The 20,186-nt window shown below is 44.5% G+C and overlaps 1 long non-coding RNA gene and 1 pseudogene across 1 annotated transcript; both read right to left on the reverse strand.

The window, feature by feature from the left end:
- Nucleotides 1–2,860: 2,860 nt before the first annotated feature.
- On the reverse strand, nt 2,861–4,666 carry LOC134479847 (uncharacterized). Its single transcript, XR_010053644.1, has 2 exons — nt 4,392–4,666; nt 2,861–4,194 (listed from the first exon to the last, which is right to left on the reverse strand). It is a non-coding gene; the product is annotated as an uncharacterized LOC134479847 (long non-coding RNA).
- A 12,776-nt stretch (nt 4,667–17,442) lies between these two features.
- Nucleotides 17,443–19,578, reverse strand: LOC134479635 (RNA-binding protein MEX3A-like; annotated as a pseudogene).
- Between the last annotated feature and the right edge of the window lie 608 nt (nt 19,579–20,186).

Below are 20,186 nucleotides of genomic sequence, written 5' to 3' on the forward strand. Positions count from 1 at the left end.
GAAATCTGTTAACTCCACCATCAGCTGATACAGGTGCCTTATAGTTCTTTGAGATAAATACCTTGAGATGGTATTTTTTTATGTCTGTCTGTGCGGAAATGGTATTAAACCACATACTACCACAACAAACAAATAAACCAGCAAATGCTCTACTACTGACCTACATTCCTAGTCTACCTATGTATGTAACAGGACCTCACTATGTACCCTAGGCTGACATTGGATTTATGATTCCTGAATCAACCAAGGTGCTAGTGTTATGGGTGTGTGTCAACACTCCTGGTTCTAAAGCATAATTAATAGCTCCCAAATTGGAGGATCACTGGACTGGAAGAAGAGGATAAATGACACGTTCTTCTGCACCACACACACACACACACACACACACACACACACACACTTCTTCCCTTTTGTTATCTCTCTATCTCTGTCTACAGATACATACACACACATGCACACACACACACACTGACACTCACACACACACTGACATACTCACACACACATTTCTTCCCTTTTCTTTTCTCTCTATCTCTGTCTACACATACATACACACACACACACTCACACACACAACACACACACACACTTCTTCCCTTTTGTTTTCTCTCTATCTCTGTCTATACATGCACACCCACCCCTTCTACCCCCCACCCACACACACACACTTGCACACTCACAAATAAAATAAAATAACAATTGGGCTGGAGAGATGGTTACTTGGTTAAGAGCACTGACTGCTCTTCTAGAGGATCTGGGTTCAATTCTCAGCACCCATATGGTGACTCAGAACCATTTGTAACTCCAGTTCTAGGAAATCTGACACCTTCTTCTGGCCTCTGAAAGAATCAGGCATGCACATAGGGCCCAGACATACATGCAGGCAAAACACCCCTTATGCATATAATAAAAATATTTTAATATAAAACATAATAAAATGGCTTAATATAAAAATAACTAACAAATAACCTGCTGACCGTATAAACCAAATTTAAAAAAAATTCTGCCTTATCTTCAAGTTGAAGGTTTACTAAGGTGATTTAAGCAAGGGAATTTCATAAGCTCTACTTAAACCACGTATATTCAATGATCACAGAGTAAAACTAAAAGACAAGGATTGCAGGAGAGATGTTTGTTAGACCATTAAATGCCAAATTCAGCAGAATATTGAGATTGAGCGGGGACATAGTCTATTCCTTTCTTTCCCAATGAGTCTGTTTGATATTCAATCCTGAATCTACCCTTCCCCCACAGTGTCTCCCTCAATTCCAAAGAGTGCCTAGATGGCTTAAGATACAGAGTACATTCTATCCCCACCTTTCACTCCCACCCCATACCCTGGCTATTCATTGGGGGGAATCATGGGACCTAAATTGATCAGCCAGAAAAAATCTCAGGACTTCTTCAGAAGGCTGTGAAGAAGCCATCTCTCTAGTACAATTTCCTGTAAGGATACAAAACAGGGCCTGCAACTGCCCACAGACTGCTACACCAGGCACTGCCACACCTAGAGGGGCCACATCAGGAGGACATGGGGATCAGAATAGATGTAGATGGACTTGTGGGGAGGGGGCTAACAGGTAAACATGTTTACTAAGAGAAACCTGACTGTTTGAGAACAACTCGGGGGACTCACATGATGGAAGGAGAGACCATTCCTGGAGTTGTTTTCCAACCTTCACATGTCCACCATAAATGAGTATGTGCTCTGAGACACACACACACACACACACACACACACACACACTTGCTAAATGTAACAAAGTTATATTTTTCTATTTATTTGATCGTGTATTTATTTAATTGGTATACGTGTTTTGCCTGTGTGTGCCTCGTGCCTGAGGCGGCCAAAAAACGGCATCATCAGATCCCCTGAACTAGTTACAGATGGTTGTGGGCCATGATGTGGGTGCTGGGTCCACTGAGCCTGGGTCCCCTGGAAGAGCAGCCAGTATTCTTAACTACTGAGCCCTCTCTCCAGTCCCTATAATAATTTTATTTTTTTAGATGTAAACGAATGTGCTGATGGGAACCAAGTCTGTTTTCTTCCCCTTCAGGTAAGACTTTTTCAGCAAGTAAGTCTATAAATAGGATTTCTTTTTATTTTTCTCCAGTACCAAGGACTGAACCCATGATTGAACCAATGAGCTACACTGCAGCATGTAGTCCTGTTTAAGTCAGTTTGAGCAGACTTTTCTCTTTATACTGAAACAGTACATATATATGTATATATGAGACAGGGCTAGCTATGATTTTAAGGAATTCATTCTAAAAAAATTATAATGGCTAGCCTGAGAATGTTTTAAAAGTGTTATACCTATTACATTGCTGGAAGCATTAGTCATTTAAGTGAGAGTATAGCAGGTACCATATCTACTTAACAATGGGTTGTTAATAAGACACAGAAAGACAAAAGAGGAGGGATCCATTACTCCCTGCATTATAAGAGGAATACATGCTTCTTATAGAAAATATAATATATTGAGAAGACTAAAGCAACTGTTTTAATCCTATTATCCAGAAAAATTAACATGTTGGCTTATTTTCTTCTAGTCTACTTTAAACGCACAATTAAAATTACTATATGTTTGCAATTTACATTATATTTTAAAAGAATTTGTCTTATCTTTCTTAGTATGGTGACTACTCCTATAATCATAGCACTAAGAGGCAGAAGCAGGAGGAACAGACAGCTTGAGTTTTATAGTAAACTCAGGGACAGCCTGGTTCCACAGCAGGACTTGTGTCTCAGGAAAACGAAGGACTACGAAGAAGGCGGTGGACTCGCATAGGGCATGCTGATATCTGGGCTGTGTCTTCAACTTCAAAGTATGTAAGTAAATAACTAATCCCTCAAATGCATTTAAAATATTTATTTTCAGCCTAGGTTATTTTCCTAGGAATGAAGTAACTGAGCTGTACAGGGTCCATATGAATATGAAACCAGAGAATGTATACAAAAGAAATTTGTAAATTTAAAAATCGCTGCTCAATAGTGAGCTACTATTGTCCTATTGCCATCTCTGGTCCCTTTTTTCTAATCTTCTAAACAATGATTCTACCATTCTGAACCAGGCACTTACTTAAGGACTGTGTACTGAGCTAAACACATATAGCTAAAATTCCTTCCCTTGGGTCGTGGTAAACAAGGTCTATTCTCCATTCCCAAAGTCACAGTGACAAACTGAGGTATGAGGCTAGAGTTCACTGTGGGGCCTCAGGGAGTTTATTGCACTTCCTTACAGAGGGTAGAAAAGGGGTTACTAACTGGTGGTGTGTGAGCTCTTTCCCCAGCAGGCTACAATTGGAGACCTTTGACCCCCCAAAACATTAATGCTTCCCTGAAAAAGCTGTAGCAGTGTAGATGGAGCCTTCCCCCCTGTAGGGTAACAGGAGGGTAGATTGAAACATTGTATCCTTTGGGAAAGCTCCTTCAGCAATTTAAAACAATTTCAGGATATCCTTGAAACTGATTCACTAAGCCCCTCCTAACTGTCCGGACCTCCCAACAATTCATCCTGTTTTTTAATTAAAACATTTTCCAGAAGCTCCAAAGAGAGCTGTACCCAAAGGAATCGGAAAATATCCCGCAGGGACGGGGGAGTGGGGCGTGCCTGAATCCCTAGGCTGAAGGTGGATGATGGAGAGCCACCCCAATAGATAACCACGCAGGAGCCTCAGGCCTTAGGAACAGCGGCCCATGGTCTGCCCCCAATACTCCTGATTCCCCAGCCTTGAGTCCAGAGCGGGGGCGGGGCTGTCGTGTCTTGGGGCGGGGCCATGCGGGGGCACGCGCTGGGCCGGGAGGGGAGACGGTGCATCCATGCTCTGATTGGGCCTTGGTTAAACAAGGGGCGGCAAGTTAGGCTAGTTATGCCTGCTTGTATTGGATCCTGTTGAAGAAGGGCGTGGTTTTGTGAAGTCTGTTGAAGTCGGTTAAAACCCACCAGAGCGGCGGTGAGCCGGCTTCAGAAGGTTTTTGATGCTGGTATGGAGACGCTCTGGTCCGGCTGTGCATGAGTGTAGGAGAGCCCAGGCCACGGCGACCAGGCCAGGGATGGCGGCCACCGGCAAGCTTCCTGTCTTGCTGCTACTCAGGCTCTGGGCGTCCGTTGTTCTTCTGGCTGGCTACATCAAGGTGAGAACCAGGCGAGCTCCGGTGCGACGTCGCCTCCCATAGTCCGGGAGCACCATCTGTGGGCGGGCATGAGACCGTGGTCGGGGGTGCGGCTTGAAGTTAGGCACAGAGGCAAGTGGCCTCTCCTTCAACCTTCCCATGCGCCTCAGATTTGCACAGAGCTTAGCCCTGAGGTCGGGATGACTCAGTTGCCTGAGAGGCCAAATGAAAGGCGTGTGGGCGTCGGGGCTGCGAGGCCACCCAAGTCCCCTACCTGTCCTGGCGCAGTGGCGTGGCTTCATCCTCTAGGACACCGCACTGCGCGCCCTCCCTCCATGGTGTCCCTGCTCGCCAAGGCCATGCGCCCTGCGGTCCTGTGACGCTCTAAGTGGGCGGGTCCGCACAGGGTCCCTCGTGCCTGCAGCGGTCGGGGGCCTGGGCTTCAGGTTCACCTGAAGGTTGGCTCGCAGCCTTCTTTGCCCAGTGGATTTGTCAGCAGGGTTGCAGCTCCAGCCCTGGCGAGTGGCGGAGATGCCCAGAGAGACGGGAGAGGAGGGGCCACCAGGGCAGCTGGGCGCTCTGCACCCTCCCCTGCCTCCCAGCCCTTTGCACAAGTCTGGCAAACTAGGGAACCCGGCTTTCCTGCTCCCGAGGAACATTCAGCCTTTAGGGAAGCTATGCACCAGTACATTTGGAAAACTTTCAGGGGTATTTTACTTGCGTCAGGATCACAGTGGTTTCTCTGCACCAGAGGTCACGCCCCCCCCATCCCACCCGTGTTAACCTGGTGAAGTTGTCCAGTGTCCCTGGTGGGTGGCAGGAATTCAGGCAACTGGAAGAGGCAGAATGTTGGGTGTGGAACCTGTATTGGGGCATACTCTGCACCTAGCCTCCCCTCAAGAACCCTCTGTTGCCTAGGGAGACGTGGGCATTTATTTTTACTTACTTTTCTCGATATAGTGCTTGAACTGTAGGACTGGAATGTGTGTTTCTGGTATAGTTTATTTCTTCTTGTGCCTGCTCCTATTAAAAAAGAAAAAAAGCACCGTGGCTTTCTGTAGATTGAGCTTGTTCAGAGATTGCATTTGATTAAATAGACATTACCTGAGAATGTTCTCGTTAAAAAAAAAAATTCCTTGCTTAGAATGAATTAATTTCTACAGAATATGTAAATATTTTTTCTGGTAAAAAGATCTAATGAGGAAAAAAATCCTCTGGATGGAACAGCTCAAAACAATCTTAGTATTTGTCTTGCTTTAAACTTTTTGACTGAGGTGGGAAAAAAGGTCAGTCCTTAGTAGAAACAGCGAATGTTTATACCTGAACCTTTAGATTCTTTCACCTTCCACACAGTCGGTAGGGCAGTGTCTGTGACCCCTGGTAAGATGATGCTGGGAAATAGCTACATTGAGCAGGATAAGAAGAGAAGGGACTGAAGTGGGGAAACTGAGTTTTATTTATTGGGTGGGACTTAATGGGTCAATGTCAAAAACCATTGTTCACACTCAACCTCACTTCCCAGTGGTGTGAGAGAGTTAGGTGCTAGTAAATTCACAACAAAGGATTCTTCAGTTTTGAAGAATCCATTTAACATTTAATGCCTCCAGGTGGGGAACTACCAATATCAGAATTAGTTGTTATGGATTAATTTTGACCGTTTGCCACACTGTACAATTGAAAAGTTTGGCTAAACATCATGAAAAACATTTTTTGCCATATTCTTTTAAAATGGAGTTTTGTGGTCACCTCACTTCCTTGGAACAGAATTTTTGTTCACATTGTCATTGTCTCAAGTGCTCTTTCCTTTTGCTGAGTGGCAGAAAATTATTCACATGTATACTCTTTGTTTATTTGCTGTCAAGCAAAGGATTGCTAAAGCCGTAATTCAGATGAGAATGGCTTAAATCATGATGTCTTCGAGAAGGCCTTATTGACATTAGCCAAGGGGATTCTGGCGAAATCCCTGATCAAGTTGCTTGGCACAGAATTATTGATTGGTGGATCTTTAGTGTTGACTAAATTAATCTTTTGCACCTTTTTTTTTTAAACACCTCTCTGCTCTGGGCACTTCCAGGGCCTTTTCTCTTGTGTGCAAGTCCCAAGTGTGTGCCTAAACTGCTCCGTTTCCTAAGGATGTTTAAGCTTCTGAAAGGCAGAACTTGAATCTCCTCTGCTATGTCTGAAAGTGATCTTTTGATGGTCAGTATCCAGGAAGCTCAAGAGTGACAACTGAGGTGGAAACTGCTTTCTGAGATCCTTGTGAAAGGTAGAGTTGTGTCGGAGTAATGTTTCTATTACAAGTGCATTTTAAAAGACACTGCTGGCAACAGAGAAACTAAACTAAGTGTTACCAGTCTGGTCCTCTTCTGTAGAAGAATTTCTTTCACTCCCATCTAAACTAAGCAGTCAGCATAATGGGACTTAAATGGTTGAGGAAGAAATTCTTCATTGACGTTTATATTTGAAAGTTGGGGGAAAGCCTTTAAAATATTTTAAAAGATGTATTTTGTTATCTATGCGTGTGTGTGTATCTGTGTTGAGTGTATGGCATGTGTGTGCCCTCGGAGCCATAAGAGGTTTTGGATTCTCTGGAGCTGGAACTGCAAGGGACTGTGAGCCACTAGATGTAGATTATGGGCTCCAGACTCAGGTCTCACTTTGGAAGAGTGGGAAGAGCTTTCAAACACTGAGCCTCTCCAGCTCCCTCTGTAAAATAGTTTAAAGATATATTCCTTTATTTATTTGTATATCGAGGCCACTGTGGTGGTCATGGACAAAGTATAAAGCATCGAGTCACTTCTCTCCTTCCACCCTGTAGGCCCTGTAGAGCAAACTCAAGGGGTCAGGCATGGCAACGGTGCCTTTGTCCATCGCACCGCTGGGGAAACAAACTCTGAAGTAACTTAAGCTTTTGAGTCTGTTTTGTTTTGTTTTGTTTTGTTTTGCAGACAGGGATTCTCTGTAGACCAGGCTGCCTGAAACTCAGAGAGCCACCTGCCTCTGCCTCCTTAGTGCAGGGCCTAAGGGTACAAGCCGCCAACCAGTCCAGAATCTTTTTTTAAAGTCTATTTTTTTTTTTAGATTAAGTGCCAATCAAGTATTGTTCTTTGAAAACGTGGCTTCTGAATTGAGATGTGCTATGAAGTGTACCATACACAGCAGGATGTGAAGATAGTATGAAAAAATAAAGGATCTTAACTTTTATATTAGTGCACTGGCTACCATGCCTTTATATTATTTTTCAGTCTCTTTGTGCTCTGGTCTGTCTGCTAGAGAATTGAATAAGCACCACCTATGTAAGCCTTTGTATTTCTCGGGCACACATTTGCTCACTGGCGGTCCTACATGCATCGTTAGCACCATTTTTGAGTATACTGACATGTTATACTGTCATGTTTCCCCCCAACAGTCTGGCTTCAAGTTGTTGACATGAGGCCTAATTTTGTTTGTGTTATGTTTTAGGTGAGAAGAGGTGAAGGGTACCAGAGGCCTCCCCCCACCCTTAAAGCACAGTTTTTAATGTTATTTTTCCTTGTTAGCTTTTTCTTCAGTTCAAATTGTTTTAGAAATGATTTCAAGCGTACAGAAATGGAAAGCTGTTCAAACGACTCTGGTGGCATTTCCCTCCACTCAGCATTGACATTTGAATGTTTAGAATTGGCTTCTACGTGTCTGGGGTGTACTCAGTGCAGAGTGCCCAGCACCCTGGAGTGGGGAAAGCATTAATCATTTGCTCCGTTACCATTATTGTATTTGTTGCTGATCTGCCTGGAAGTCAGTTGTGTATACCACCCTCGTTGCCCCTGAAGACCCACAGCAAAGGCATTCTCTTATATAACATCAGGACAGTTATGAACTGGGAGATTTAATATTGATAGATTATTCTGTGTTGTGTCTGTGGATCAGTCAGTTAGTTTATCTTGTCCATTTTGTAAAAAAAAAAAAGTAATATGCTTTTGAGCTATTGGCATTAGTATGTGAAAGGTTATGTAATTGTTCCAAATATAAAGATCAGATTTTTTAATTACCTGATAGTTTCAACTTTAGAAAATCAAAAGATAACTTTTCAAGATTCTTAATGTACTGAGTTCTCAGGATGTCACACTTCTTGCGTATTTGAGATGTGGGGTCTTGTATACCAGGCTGGGCTAATGTCATGGTTTTTTCTACCACCCCCCACCCCACTTGGGGCTGCTGAGTGCTGGGACTGCCAGCCTGTCACCACAACCGGCTTGCATCTTTTTCCTTTCAAAGGAACACAAGAGAAATTGTGTAGGTAATGCATAGTCATTGTAAGATGTAAAAAACAAAACAAAAATAAATGAGAAATAGCTTGAAATTATATCATTCAAAGAGGCCTGGACAACATTCTGGTGAGGCTTCAATTTCCAGATGTAGGATGTGTAGAAGTTTTGTAAAAGTGGCACACACTGTGTATTGATGCCGATATCACCACTTGTTAATTCTCTTAAAATGAACTATTCACAGAAAATAACATTTCTGTGTGACTCAAAGCAGGGGCGAATCTTAGTTCAGATTGCAGTTGCTATGGAGGGACCAGTTGAGAAGAGGATTCTAAATCGCCTCTAATTCAATTTTCATGTTGTTTTTTAGTGAGATAAACTAGATCACTTGAAAACCTAATTGAGTTTAGTATACTGGACCTTGATTTATAGCTTAAATTGGAAAGTAGACCATGTAGCTTCAGATAGAAGGGATTCCAGTCCTGTACATCAAGCATAACAAATAATTTCTTTTCTGTCCTTTTGTTTTGAGAAGTGAGGTTTTTTTGTTTTTGAGGCAGGTTCTCACTATGTACCGTATAGCTTTGGCTAGGCTGGAGCCTTGTTATGTAGACCAGGCTGGCCTTAAACTCCCAGAGCACTGTCTGAAGGCATGCTACTACAGCCAGCAGAGAAGTATCTTAAGAATATGTAAAAACATACTAAACAAGCATTCTACTCCTCATGTGCATCTCTAGCTGAAGCTGTTTTTAAAATGAGGTTGTCTTAAATATGACTATAATCTATTGTTTTTATTATTATTACTATTGCCATGTGTGTATGGTAGTGCCTGAATGTATGTCTGTACCACATGTGCTCCTGTACCCGAAGATGCCACATTAGGGTGCCAGATCCCTGGGAACTGGGTGGCTGTGCGTCATTCTGTGTGTGCTAGGTATTGAACCTGGGTCCTCCCGAAGAGTGACCAATGCTCTTAATTAACCACGAGTCACCTCTCCAGCCCCTGTAACCTATTTTAAAAAGGGAGATTAGGACGCTGATGGTTCATTTCCTATTTGTCCAGCTAGTGCTAACCTTATTGGTTCGGTACAGAATGCCAAATGCTGCAGCGGTGGAAGCTGCAGCGGTTGCTTCCTGCTGCCAGGTGTACTCCATGTGACTAAGGATTTCAGTGGCCGCATCAGGGATGCTGTTTCCAAAAGCTCCTCAGGCTCCTGAGGAATAGAGAAGAAACTAGCAGAGGAGTGTTGCTCCCACACCAGGGTAGTCTGATGAAATAGTTGTTCTTACTGCCCCCAAAAAGTGCGTCCAGTAGATGAATCTGTCTTATTCCAAGTTCACTGCTCTTTTCATTCTTCTCAGGGAGTCTCCTGTTGTTATTGGCTGTAGGTTTCTGTAAATTCAAGCAATTTATGTTATGGCCTGGTTCACACCAAACTTACCTCTTTGAAGTCATTGTCACAGTACTGAAGACTGTACCACATTACATTTTCCACTGATTATAAAGATCTTTTAGTACAAGCGTCCTTTAATAGAAAGCTCGTTTTATCTTTGTGTTTTTAAAGATTTATTTACTTATCTATCTATGTTCTCTGTTTGCATGTATGCCTGCATGACAAGAGGGCATCAGATCCCATTATAGATGGTTGTGAGCCACTATGCTGTTTCTGGGAATTGAACTCAGAAACGCTAGAAAAGCAGCCAGTGCCCTTAACCACTGAGCTCTGGTCCTAGCCCTTTGTATTCCTTCAGCCCTTATCTTTGTATTCTAACAATAAGAAAATAATTAAGACATAATCCCATGTCGGGGGTTGTATCAGAATTGGGGTTATGCCATTATTCTGAGAAAAGGCTGCCAGATTTTTACAAATCTTCATCATGTGCTGTGTAATTAGTAGACTGAGGTTCAGAAAAAAAGTTACTTAGATTTTGATAAGGGACAGCAGTAAGGCTAGCTTATTAATTGAGCAGCTCACCACCAACCTTTTCAGTTGGCCTTCCTGAGACTCACTTCTCTGAGGATGGTAATGCCCACAGGAAGAGCACATTGCCTTGTATATCTCCTTTTGTGCTGAGGAAACATTTCCTAGTCGGGTGGCACAAGACTCTGACCAATGCGAGGCTCCTCTGTGGAGGAGGGATAGTCCCACATCAATGTCTCAGGTCCCTAGGACCTGCCATGGAGGAGAATGGAGCAGCCTTGAATCAAGTTGGGCTTGGTTTGAAGAGATGTTGTTGGTAGAAACCCAGTGCCTGTCTGTTACTCGAGCTCTTTCTTTGGAAAGCTCCGTACATGAGTTGGCTTACAGAGAAACAAGCGATTCCTACCTACTGAGTTATTCTGGGTTAAAAGTTACCTGATGGGGCTGGGGATTTAGCTCAGTGGTAGAGCGCTTACCTAGGAAGCGCAAAGCCCTGGGTTCGGTCCCCAGCTCCGAAAAAAAGAACCAAAAAAAAAAAAAAAAAAAGTTACCTGATGAGCTTTATCATGTTCCACTTCCTTCTAAATACATGTGTGTGTGTGTGCGTGCGTGTGTGTGTGTGTGTGTGTGCGTGTGTGTGTGTGTGTGTGTGTGTGCGTGTGTGTGTCTGCGTGTGTGTGTGTGTGCGTGTGTGTGTGCGTGTGTGCGTGCGTGTGTGCGTGCGTGTGTGCGTGTGTGTGCGTGTGTGTGTGTGTGTGTGTGTGTGTGTGTGTCTGTGTGTGTGGAAGCCAGAGGTCAGCATCAGGAATTTTCCTGTTGTTGGTCACCTTATTTTTGAGATAAGATCTCTGATTAAACCAGAGCTCGACTTCCTGGCTGGTTTGCCAGCAAACTTGAGGCTCTGTCTCTGTTCTCCTATCCCAAGCTGACGGTAGATGTCACTGTTTTACCTGGCTTTTACATGGGGGATGAGGAAGAGAACTCAGGTCTCCTGCTAGCACGGCAGAAGACTTGTGATATTATACTTCATTTGTGAGAGATGTAACCCACACCAGAATGGTTGGAAGAGTATAAAAAAATGACTTGGAGAAGAAAAATGGTAGATTCAGTAGTGTGGTAAGAGCTATTTTAAATACCTTTTTTCTCCTAGAACGCTAAATTTATGACTTGGAAGGGCAGAAATAGGATTTTTATTTTGAGAGATGAAATGTTTGGGCAACATTTATTTTACCTCCTTTAATTAATTACAGCCAACCATCTTTAAAAATATATCTAGTCAACATCTGTTTTTGTTTCTCTTAACATTTATAATGCTTGCTTTAGACTTAAAAACAATTAGCCAAGCATGGTAGCATACTCCTGTGATCTCAGCACTCCATAGGCTGAGGCAGGAGGATAGGAAATTAAAGCCCACAAGGTCAGGGATATATATAGCATACCTCCGTGACTCCAGGACTTAGGGAATGTAAGCAGGAGGATTAGGGGCTCAAGGCTGGCCTGGGCTATGAACAGCAAAACTAAGGCTAACACACTTCAGGCAGAAATAAAGCATTACTGAGGAAGTAGCTGTTTGGACTCCCCAGAAGTAATTCTTCCCTTGAGCTGATTATTTAGCACTCCCATTCCAATTTACATTTTCATAAGAGGTCCTGAGGGTTCTGATGAGCTGTGATCCTTTGCTCATTGATGCAGGACTCATTATTTGAGCCTGCTGTGAGGATTTCATGAGGTAAGAATGTGAAACTCAGATGTCCATGTGCCTACTCACTCTTGTCCTCCTTAACCAGGCTTTTCATAAGCCTTTTTTTGTTATTTTAACATTGTTGACGGGGAGAAGCAGAGGGAGAGAGATTGCATGTGTACATGTGTGTGCAGAGCAAGAAGCAGTTCTCTTTCAGCATGTGGATCCTACATTCCATAGCAAGTGTAGGAGAGGAGAACCTTGAACTATGTTATGTTTGAAGAAAGTAAGTCTCACTGTGCAGCCCTATCTGGCCTGGCACTCACAGAGATCCACCTGCTTCTGCCTCAAAGATGTGCAACCCTCCACTCAGTTTGACTTGAGTTTTCGGTCCACTCCCTTTTACTTCTCTTTGCTAGAATTACAACTGCGTGCTACCATGCCTGGTTTATACTTTTTCGGGGCTGTGACCATGCTAGGCAGATTCTCTACCAACTGAGATAAATTCCTAGCTGTCTGCTGTTTATTTTTGAGCTTTAAAGATTTGCAACCACACAAAAGAAAGTAGCCAAGCATGGTTATTGGCACGAATCACTTCCGAGGTCCAGAGAGCAGAGCCAGGCCTTCTTTCTGTCCTCCAGAAGGAACTGTGCCCCAGCTTTTCCATATTTACTCTTTGCCTTTCTTTGTAGTCTTAACAGGCGTCCTCATGAAAATTTCCCTGTTTTGATGTTTAAGATGAACGTAAATGGAGTTACTCAATGTATTCCTGAGTATTTGGTGTCTTTCACTAAACATGTTTTTGAGAGTTGTTTGTACTGAGCATAGCTGGGGCTCCTGTTACCGTCCTTTATGAATGAAACCACAACGTACTTTGCCCTTGGACACTTGAGTTGTTTTCACTTGGAGTTAAGATGTGCTTTCTCTCTGTGCTTTACTAAAAATATTTTGGTTTGTTTTCGTAGACTCTGGGGAATGACCCAGGCCTCTAGCATGCTAAACATGCACTTTACGGTTGAACTAATCAATAGAAACCCCCCAAAGGATTTTTTAAAGGTTTATTTTATACGCATTGGTGTTCTGCCTGCATGTCTGTGCCAGATCCTTGGAAACTGGCATTAGTTGTGAGCTGCCCTGTGGGTGTTGGAAATTGAACTCTGGTCCTCTGGAAGGGTAACCAGTGCTCTTAACTGCTATCACTCCAACCTCATCAAAGGATGTATTTTTAAATTTTATGTATATGAGTGTTTTGCCTTCATATATGTTTGCCCTTGATGATAAGGTACCCAGGTCAGTCAGCCTTGAACTTGTGATTTTCCTGCATTGGCCTCCTGAGTGCTGGAATTACAGTCCTGTGCCACCAGAAGTCTTTCCCCTTTGCTCCACTCTGCCAATTTTGTTATTTTTTATTTTATACTTTGTTAACCTGTTTTAGATTTCTTATGTCCCATTGACCTCTCTGCTCTTGCTCTAAGCAGTAAGTTTTACATTTACTAGAATTAGCCCTTGCACCTTAGTTATTTTCTCTATTTTTTTAAACACACTTCTTTGTATGTTTACCGCATGTCACCAAAAACATACCTGTTGGAATTTGTTTGGGATTGCACAAGTTTATAGATTAGTTGGGGAAATATCCAATTTGCCATTTCCCCAATTGCAGTTTGATATTGTCAAATTGTCCTTTTGTCCACAACTTTTCTTGTGTCCAGACTCGAATAATTTATTCTATGATTGGTGACTGCTTTTTTCATAGCCAGTCCATTTGAACATTCCTTCCCCCCCCCCTTGGTCGCACTGGTGAGAGAGCTCTAGTAAGTGTTCTGTGTAGCTGAAACTGTTAGAGCTGGCAGGATACCTTCTGTTATTGGTCTCAGAATGAAGCTGTGGTTCCCTTTTATGTGATGCTTAACCAGTCCCACCTGGGGTCAGGTGAGAGGCCTTTGTAAACTTAACACAAGTGCTTGGTTTCAATGTCTTTTTTAGATGTCCATGGGTGTTTTGCTTGTGTGTGTGTGTGTGTGTGTGTGTGTGTGTGCGTGTGTGTATGTGTGTACATGCATGTGTTTGTGTACATGCATGTGCGTGCGTGCGTGCGTGTGTGTGTGTGTGTGTGTGTGTGTGTGTGTGTGTGTGTGTGTGGCATGCAAGTACCATATGAGCATACCTGTTCAGTGCCTGCAAGGACCAGCAGGGTGTGTCTCATTCCCCAGAATGGAGTTATGAATGGTTGTGAGTCACCATGTAGTTGTTGGGAGTCAAACCTGGGTCCTCTAGGAGAGCAGTCGGTGCTTTTAAGTAAACTGAGTCTCCAGCCCTGTGAATGTCATTTATTTCTTTCCCCCAAATTATTATGGTCTCATAATCCTCCTTTCACCCCCTACTTTGATTACCTTTGGATTTGGTTTGCTAAAGTTTTGTTTAGGATTTCATCTCCATGCCCCCCCAAATGGGTTTGACATTTTACTTATTAATTACCTTTACCAGTTTAAAAATATCTATTGCACATGTGTGTATATGTATGCATGTGTCTGTTCACATGTGTGCCAGTAGTCATTCTCAAGTGTTATTTCTTAGGTGCTTGCCACCTTGTCTTGAGATAGGCTTCCTTACTGGGGCCCTGGGTTTAAAGTTTAGGGTAGGCTGGCTAGTTGGTAAGTCCTAGGGTTTCTTCTAGCTTCGCTCCCCAGTGCTGGGACTACAAGCATGTGTTATATGAGTTGTCATGATTCAACAAGTGTTCCTCATGCTTGAAAACAATCAAGAAGAAAAGCTTTAACCAGAAAAAAGGCCCATAGATCCTCTTCAAAGAATTATCTTATCCTAACAGCTAAACCCAATAAGTGACTTTAAACCTTCACTAACCATAAAAAAGATAAGATCTTTTTGTTTCATTTTTGTTTTCTGAGACAAAGTTTCTTTGTGTAGACTTGAATGTGGTTGAACTAGCTCCACAGACCAGATTGGTCTTGAATTTACAGAGTTCTGCCTTCTGCCTTCCCAAGTGCTTAAAGGTGTGTCCCCCCTCCCCATTCCAAAATATGATCTTTAAGGTAAAAGAGAGCTGGCAAGATGCCTTGGTGGGTATGGTGCTTACTATGGGAGCCTGGACAACATGAGGTTGATCCCCCAGAATAGGGGAAGGGCTCACATGCCCCTGTTGCAGAAGAGTGTGCTGCTGACAGGAAAATCAGACCTTCCTTCCAAGGATGGGCAAGTATTAGGAAATTCCCCCCCATCTATCTCCTCTTAGACCCCTGTGGCCAATGGCCAGAGAGCCTGGGGTCAGGCACGAGTAGCCCCAGCCTCAAACCTACCTACCTGTTCCTGCTACTCCTCTGACCTCGAAGACTCTGACACCTGCCTGCCTTGTCCTGAGAGACCAATTTGAGCCCTCCCTGTAGACACAGACCTACCGTGTGCTACATAGAGTGCCATGCTACATTTATAGTAAACCTTCTAAATTAATTTTTATATCATCAATTACCTAATAAAATTCATTTTTCATATAATCCCAGGTTCTTTGCTACATATATATGGTAATAAATGCCTTTATTAAAATAGAAGATTTAATTATGAGGACCTGTTCCTTTTCATTATTGATGTTTTGTTTCCTCTCCTCTCTTGGTAGCCCATCTCGCTCCCTCCTTCAGTGCTTGTTTTCCTTCTAGATCCTGTTTGTGCTTGTTTCTAGGAAAGGCTCACCTAGCAGGGATGGATTGGATCTGTGGAGTCCCTAGTGAGACAGAGGGGGAGGGAATTGACAGACAGAGATCTCTTCTTCCCACCCCGCTCCCATCCCCTGCACATGGGCAACCCAAGGCTCCCATTTGATTTGGTTTTTCTCCTACAGACATCTCAAGATGGCTTACATTGGTGGAAAGGAATGAAGCTGTCACAGGCCAGTTTTCTGGGCTGTGACCTCCTGTTTCTCCCCTCTCAGGCTGGTGGTCCAGAGGGTAAGGCTGAGGAGAGGCAAAGTAATTGACAAGAGGCAAAAGAGAGAGACCTCCGTCTGCCTTCCTCCCACATCCCTTCTCCAGCCAGGAAGAGTGGGACTCCTGAGCTAGAGCTCAGAGTATTCCCTCCCTATTACACACAAGCATCTGCTGGCCTCCTGGTCTCCCACCTGCTCCTGGCCCAGCCAGCAGAACCAGGAGGGTAGGAGGCTGCTGACTGACATAAATGAGCAAGAGGAGCACAAAGGGTGCTAGACCTCTCACAATGCCTGATTCTTGGAAGAGGCTCCACTGCACCCCAACCCTGCTTTGCCCTGGCGTAACCCATCACCAAGAAGCTGAGCTCTCTCCTCAGGCAGTGGGGAAGACAGAGCATAATGATTTCTGGATAATCAGGATTCAATAGTGGTTCAGCTAGGTGCAGAGAGGTCAGGGGTGGGCCACTGCTAGGGAGGAGGAGGGGACACTTCCCAACCACACCTCTCCCGATCCAGGATATTTCCTACAATCTGCTTCCCCTTCCCTCGGGCAGGTGATCTGTGATATGGATATGCTGCACCCTCAGCATAACGCCCACAGAAGATAAAGGTTGGTTTCCAACCTTTTATGAACCCCGCTACTAATTTCCACTATGTACCCCATTATTAGTTTCTAGTCTCAAACTATCTGGATCTAAAACTACATTCCATCAGGAATTGGAATTGAGTCTTTGCAGAAGTGGGGAAGGGGCTGTCCACTACAGGATCAGAACCTGGGAAGGGGGCTATCAAAATGTTCTCTAGACCTCTCTCCCAGGAAGATGATATGCCCAAAGCTGGGCTAGAAGAGGCAAGAGGAACCAGGGACTGCAAGTAACAGCTGGATAGAAAAGGGGAATAGAAGGGATAGGAAAAAAAGAACAAAGACAAAAAAAGGAAAGGGCAAGTCCATAGCAATTTGAAGAAAATTTGATGAAGGGACAAGCAAAAAGTTGGAGGGAAAAGAGAAGCCTCCTTCAGATCTCTCAGCCCAGCTGTGTGAGACAGGTGAGTTGTGAGCCCTTTGTTGATTGACATCCTCCTTTATCCCAGAAGATGTACCTAGAACTTTATTAGGGCCCCTCTCCTTATTGTGTTGGGAACTCAGGAAAAGGGTGGTGTGAGGTAAGGGGTCAAGTTAGGAGATGGAAAGTCAGAACCAAAGGCCTGGGGATCACTAAGAGCACCCCTAGCTACAGATGGCATTTCTCCCTGATCTTACCCTGCAGAGGAAGGGACCTAATGTCACATAGATAGGGAGAAGGGAAATGTCAGGTTGTCCTGGTGGCCACTTCAAGTTAAACAAAAGCTTCTCTTAGCTGCTTCCGGATTCAAGGGTCTGTTGATGTATCAGAGTTGTAACATTAGTAAAATGTATAGCCCACTCCCAAAGTGTAACCAGAGACTCTGGAAGTTGCCCCACCCGTAGCCACTCAGGCCTCTCCTTCCCCACCCCACTGAGGTGATTATTGCCCAGCACCTTGCTACAGGTCCATGGCTGTACCCTAGGGAGCAGACACAGGAGTCCAGGGACATGGAATTTGGAAAAATATTCAGATTGCTTGTGTGGCAGTGATGTGACAGACAGGACAATCTTGGTCTGTCCTCTCACAGATGCATACTGCACCTGCCATGCAGAAAAGGTTATGTCCACCAGGCACCAGGGCTGCTGTCACTTTTCTCTCAAAGCAGACGATGCATGCAGGCCCTCTTACCTCAGTTTAGAGAAACCCCGTAGTGGCTACGTGGGCGGCCTCTGTGTTAGCCTATGACCCCTCATTGGTGGCAGGAGATCAGTGCTCACCTGGGGGTTCTGCATATGCTTTGACTGAATAAAAGGAGGAGGAGGCAGAAGAGAAGTGCACCAGTGTGAAGATGGAGTTCCTGGTCTTCCTACAGCAGTGGGGGTGGGCAGGCTTACCTCTCACTCCATAATACAAGTCCTGCCTGCCCACACCATTGCTGGAAGCAGATATCCACCTTAGCTGATGTCCCTGCCCTGCTAGCCTAAGTGCTGGGCCTCAGAGATGAGTTCATGCCACACTCACCTATACAGCCCAGGTTGTTGTGCCTGAAGGTGGAGAGTGGCTTACAGCCTGGAGCAAACACCGGCCAGGCATCTGAGTAGAGGCTATCCAGGGCTGCATGGACTCTGACTGCCATGAAGTCAATCTTACTGTCACCCAGGAAGTCACCATCCCTGTTCTACTCAAGAATCTTGCCACTATGTGTGGCAATGTACCTCCCTATCTCCTTCCTTGCAGCCCTGCCGACATTCCAGGTTGCCCAGGCACTGGTGATCTCAAACACCGGTGAGGTCTTAGTCCTGGCTGGAAGTTATGATGTAAGTGTTGGTCTGCTGCTGGATGCATTTAATGTCGCTCCCTCTGGGCAAACCATCAGTCCCACCACATGGTAGCGCTCATACAGGGATCATCACTTGGCCTGGTAGAGGCCTGGCTGGCTGCAGGGGAGGGGCAGCAGGGCAGGATCTGTAGGCTGCTCAGGGATGCCATCCCCACTCCCAGTCCTACCACAACTTGGGCACCAGGAGTGGGACTTGGGGCTCCCCCAAACCCAGGGGGCAGAGTTGATGAAGAGCCAGCTGAAGGGAACACTCCTTTCCAGCAGCCCTTTGGTTCTTTGTGCTTCCTCTGAAACATCCTAGTTATCCAAAGCCACATTTCTTCCTGTTATTCCAGATACCACTAGACTGGGCATGGGGAATTGGAAGTTGTAGGGAGAGAGAGAGAGGTGGTGGGAGGGAGAGGAGGAGAGATGAGGGCCCTGTCTTCCTTCTTTTATTTCCACAACTGCCCAGAACAGCACAGTGAATCAGGCGACCTCTGGAGATATCTTTTCTTGAACTACACATTCTCCCTAACCCCTCAGAGGGCTGATTGGTTATTTTGTTCTTAAAGACTGATTGGTTATTTTGTTCTTTTTTGAGATGGATTCTCTGTGTAGTCCTGGGTGTGCTGGATCTCACACTGGAGACCAGGCTGCTCCCAAATTCACAGTTTCACCTGCCTGTTATACCTGACTGCTGGAATTAAGGTCTTCACCACCACCTCTACCACACAACAGGTTCATTGGGTCATCTCAGAGTCAGCAGAGTGAGTCCTACAACTGAAGGACACTAAACACACAGAGTGTCAGGAACAAACTCAAGTCACACAGAGGTAGGCAACACCTGGTGTATCTTCTACTCAGGTGTTTACAGCCTTCAGCCCCATTCTTTATGCACTTAGGATTTTGTATGCAATGTTTATTCATGAGAATAAATGTCAGAGGAGTCAGGCAGGATGCACCAACTCTATGATGGCCTAGTTCTCCTCTGAATTTTCTCAAACACTAGCATAGTCAAAGCGGTCATAGCAAGATTTAGATGTCCACAAATGTATACTGAGCATCAGCTTTTTAACAGGTTTTGGCTGAGAGGAATTCCCTCAGGCACTATCATTTGATTATCAAGATTGTCTAATACACTTTCAGCTCGCATGCAGGTGCTGTGGTTGTGTATACAAGCAGAATGACATAAACCCTGCAAGCAAGGATGCCTGGGAACTCCCCAGTCCCAGTCATACCAGCTCATAGCCTGTTAGTTACCTTGAAGGCAAGACAGTAGCAGCTCCATGCATCCCTACCGACAACTGATTCTCCAGCTGCTTCCAACTCCTACTCCAAGTGCATCTGCTGCCCTCCACTGTGTCCACAGGATGAGTTTAGATGTCAGCCTTATTATTCAGTACATGGGTGACACTGTCAAGTCACTCCAATGTGACAGCCTTGACGTTAACCTCTGTGCAGTGGACATTGTCTGTACATTCTAGGGAATATCCAAAAAATAAAGAGATTACCTTGTGAACCCCAGTCCCCAAGGAAACAGAGGTGGTAGCCCCCTTTATTTGAACATGGTGTCCACATCAACCTGAACCCACCCATTCATTCTGAAGTTCATTCCTCTCTAAGGCCCAAGCACCTGGAGCTACAAATGCTTTAAAAATCAATCCTCTTTCAATCTCTGTGATGGGAAAACAAAAGCACTGAGGTCAGAAAAAAATTGGTGACTTAGCTCAATGACATGCAATTTGTCATCAAGGAGCCTGGCCTAGACAAGGTGACCGATACCAAGTGCTATACACGATGCAAAGAGGACCCTTTATAGACAACACACTCCATAAAGAAATTCAGAACTTCTTTCCTATGTGACCAAATTCTGAGGCGTAGCTGAACTTTTTCCCTCTGC

Source organism: Rattus norvegicus, chromosome 7, assembly GCF_036323735.1.
Source record: "Rattus norvegicus strain BN/NHsdMcwi chromosome 7, GRCr8, whole genome shotgun sequence".
NCBI lineage: Eukaryota > Metazoa > Chordata > Mammalia > Rodentia > Muridae > Rattus > Rattus norvegicus.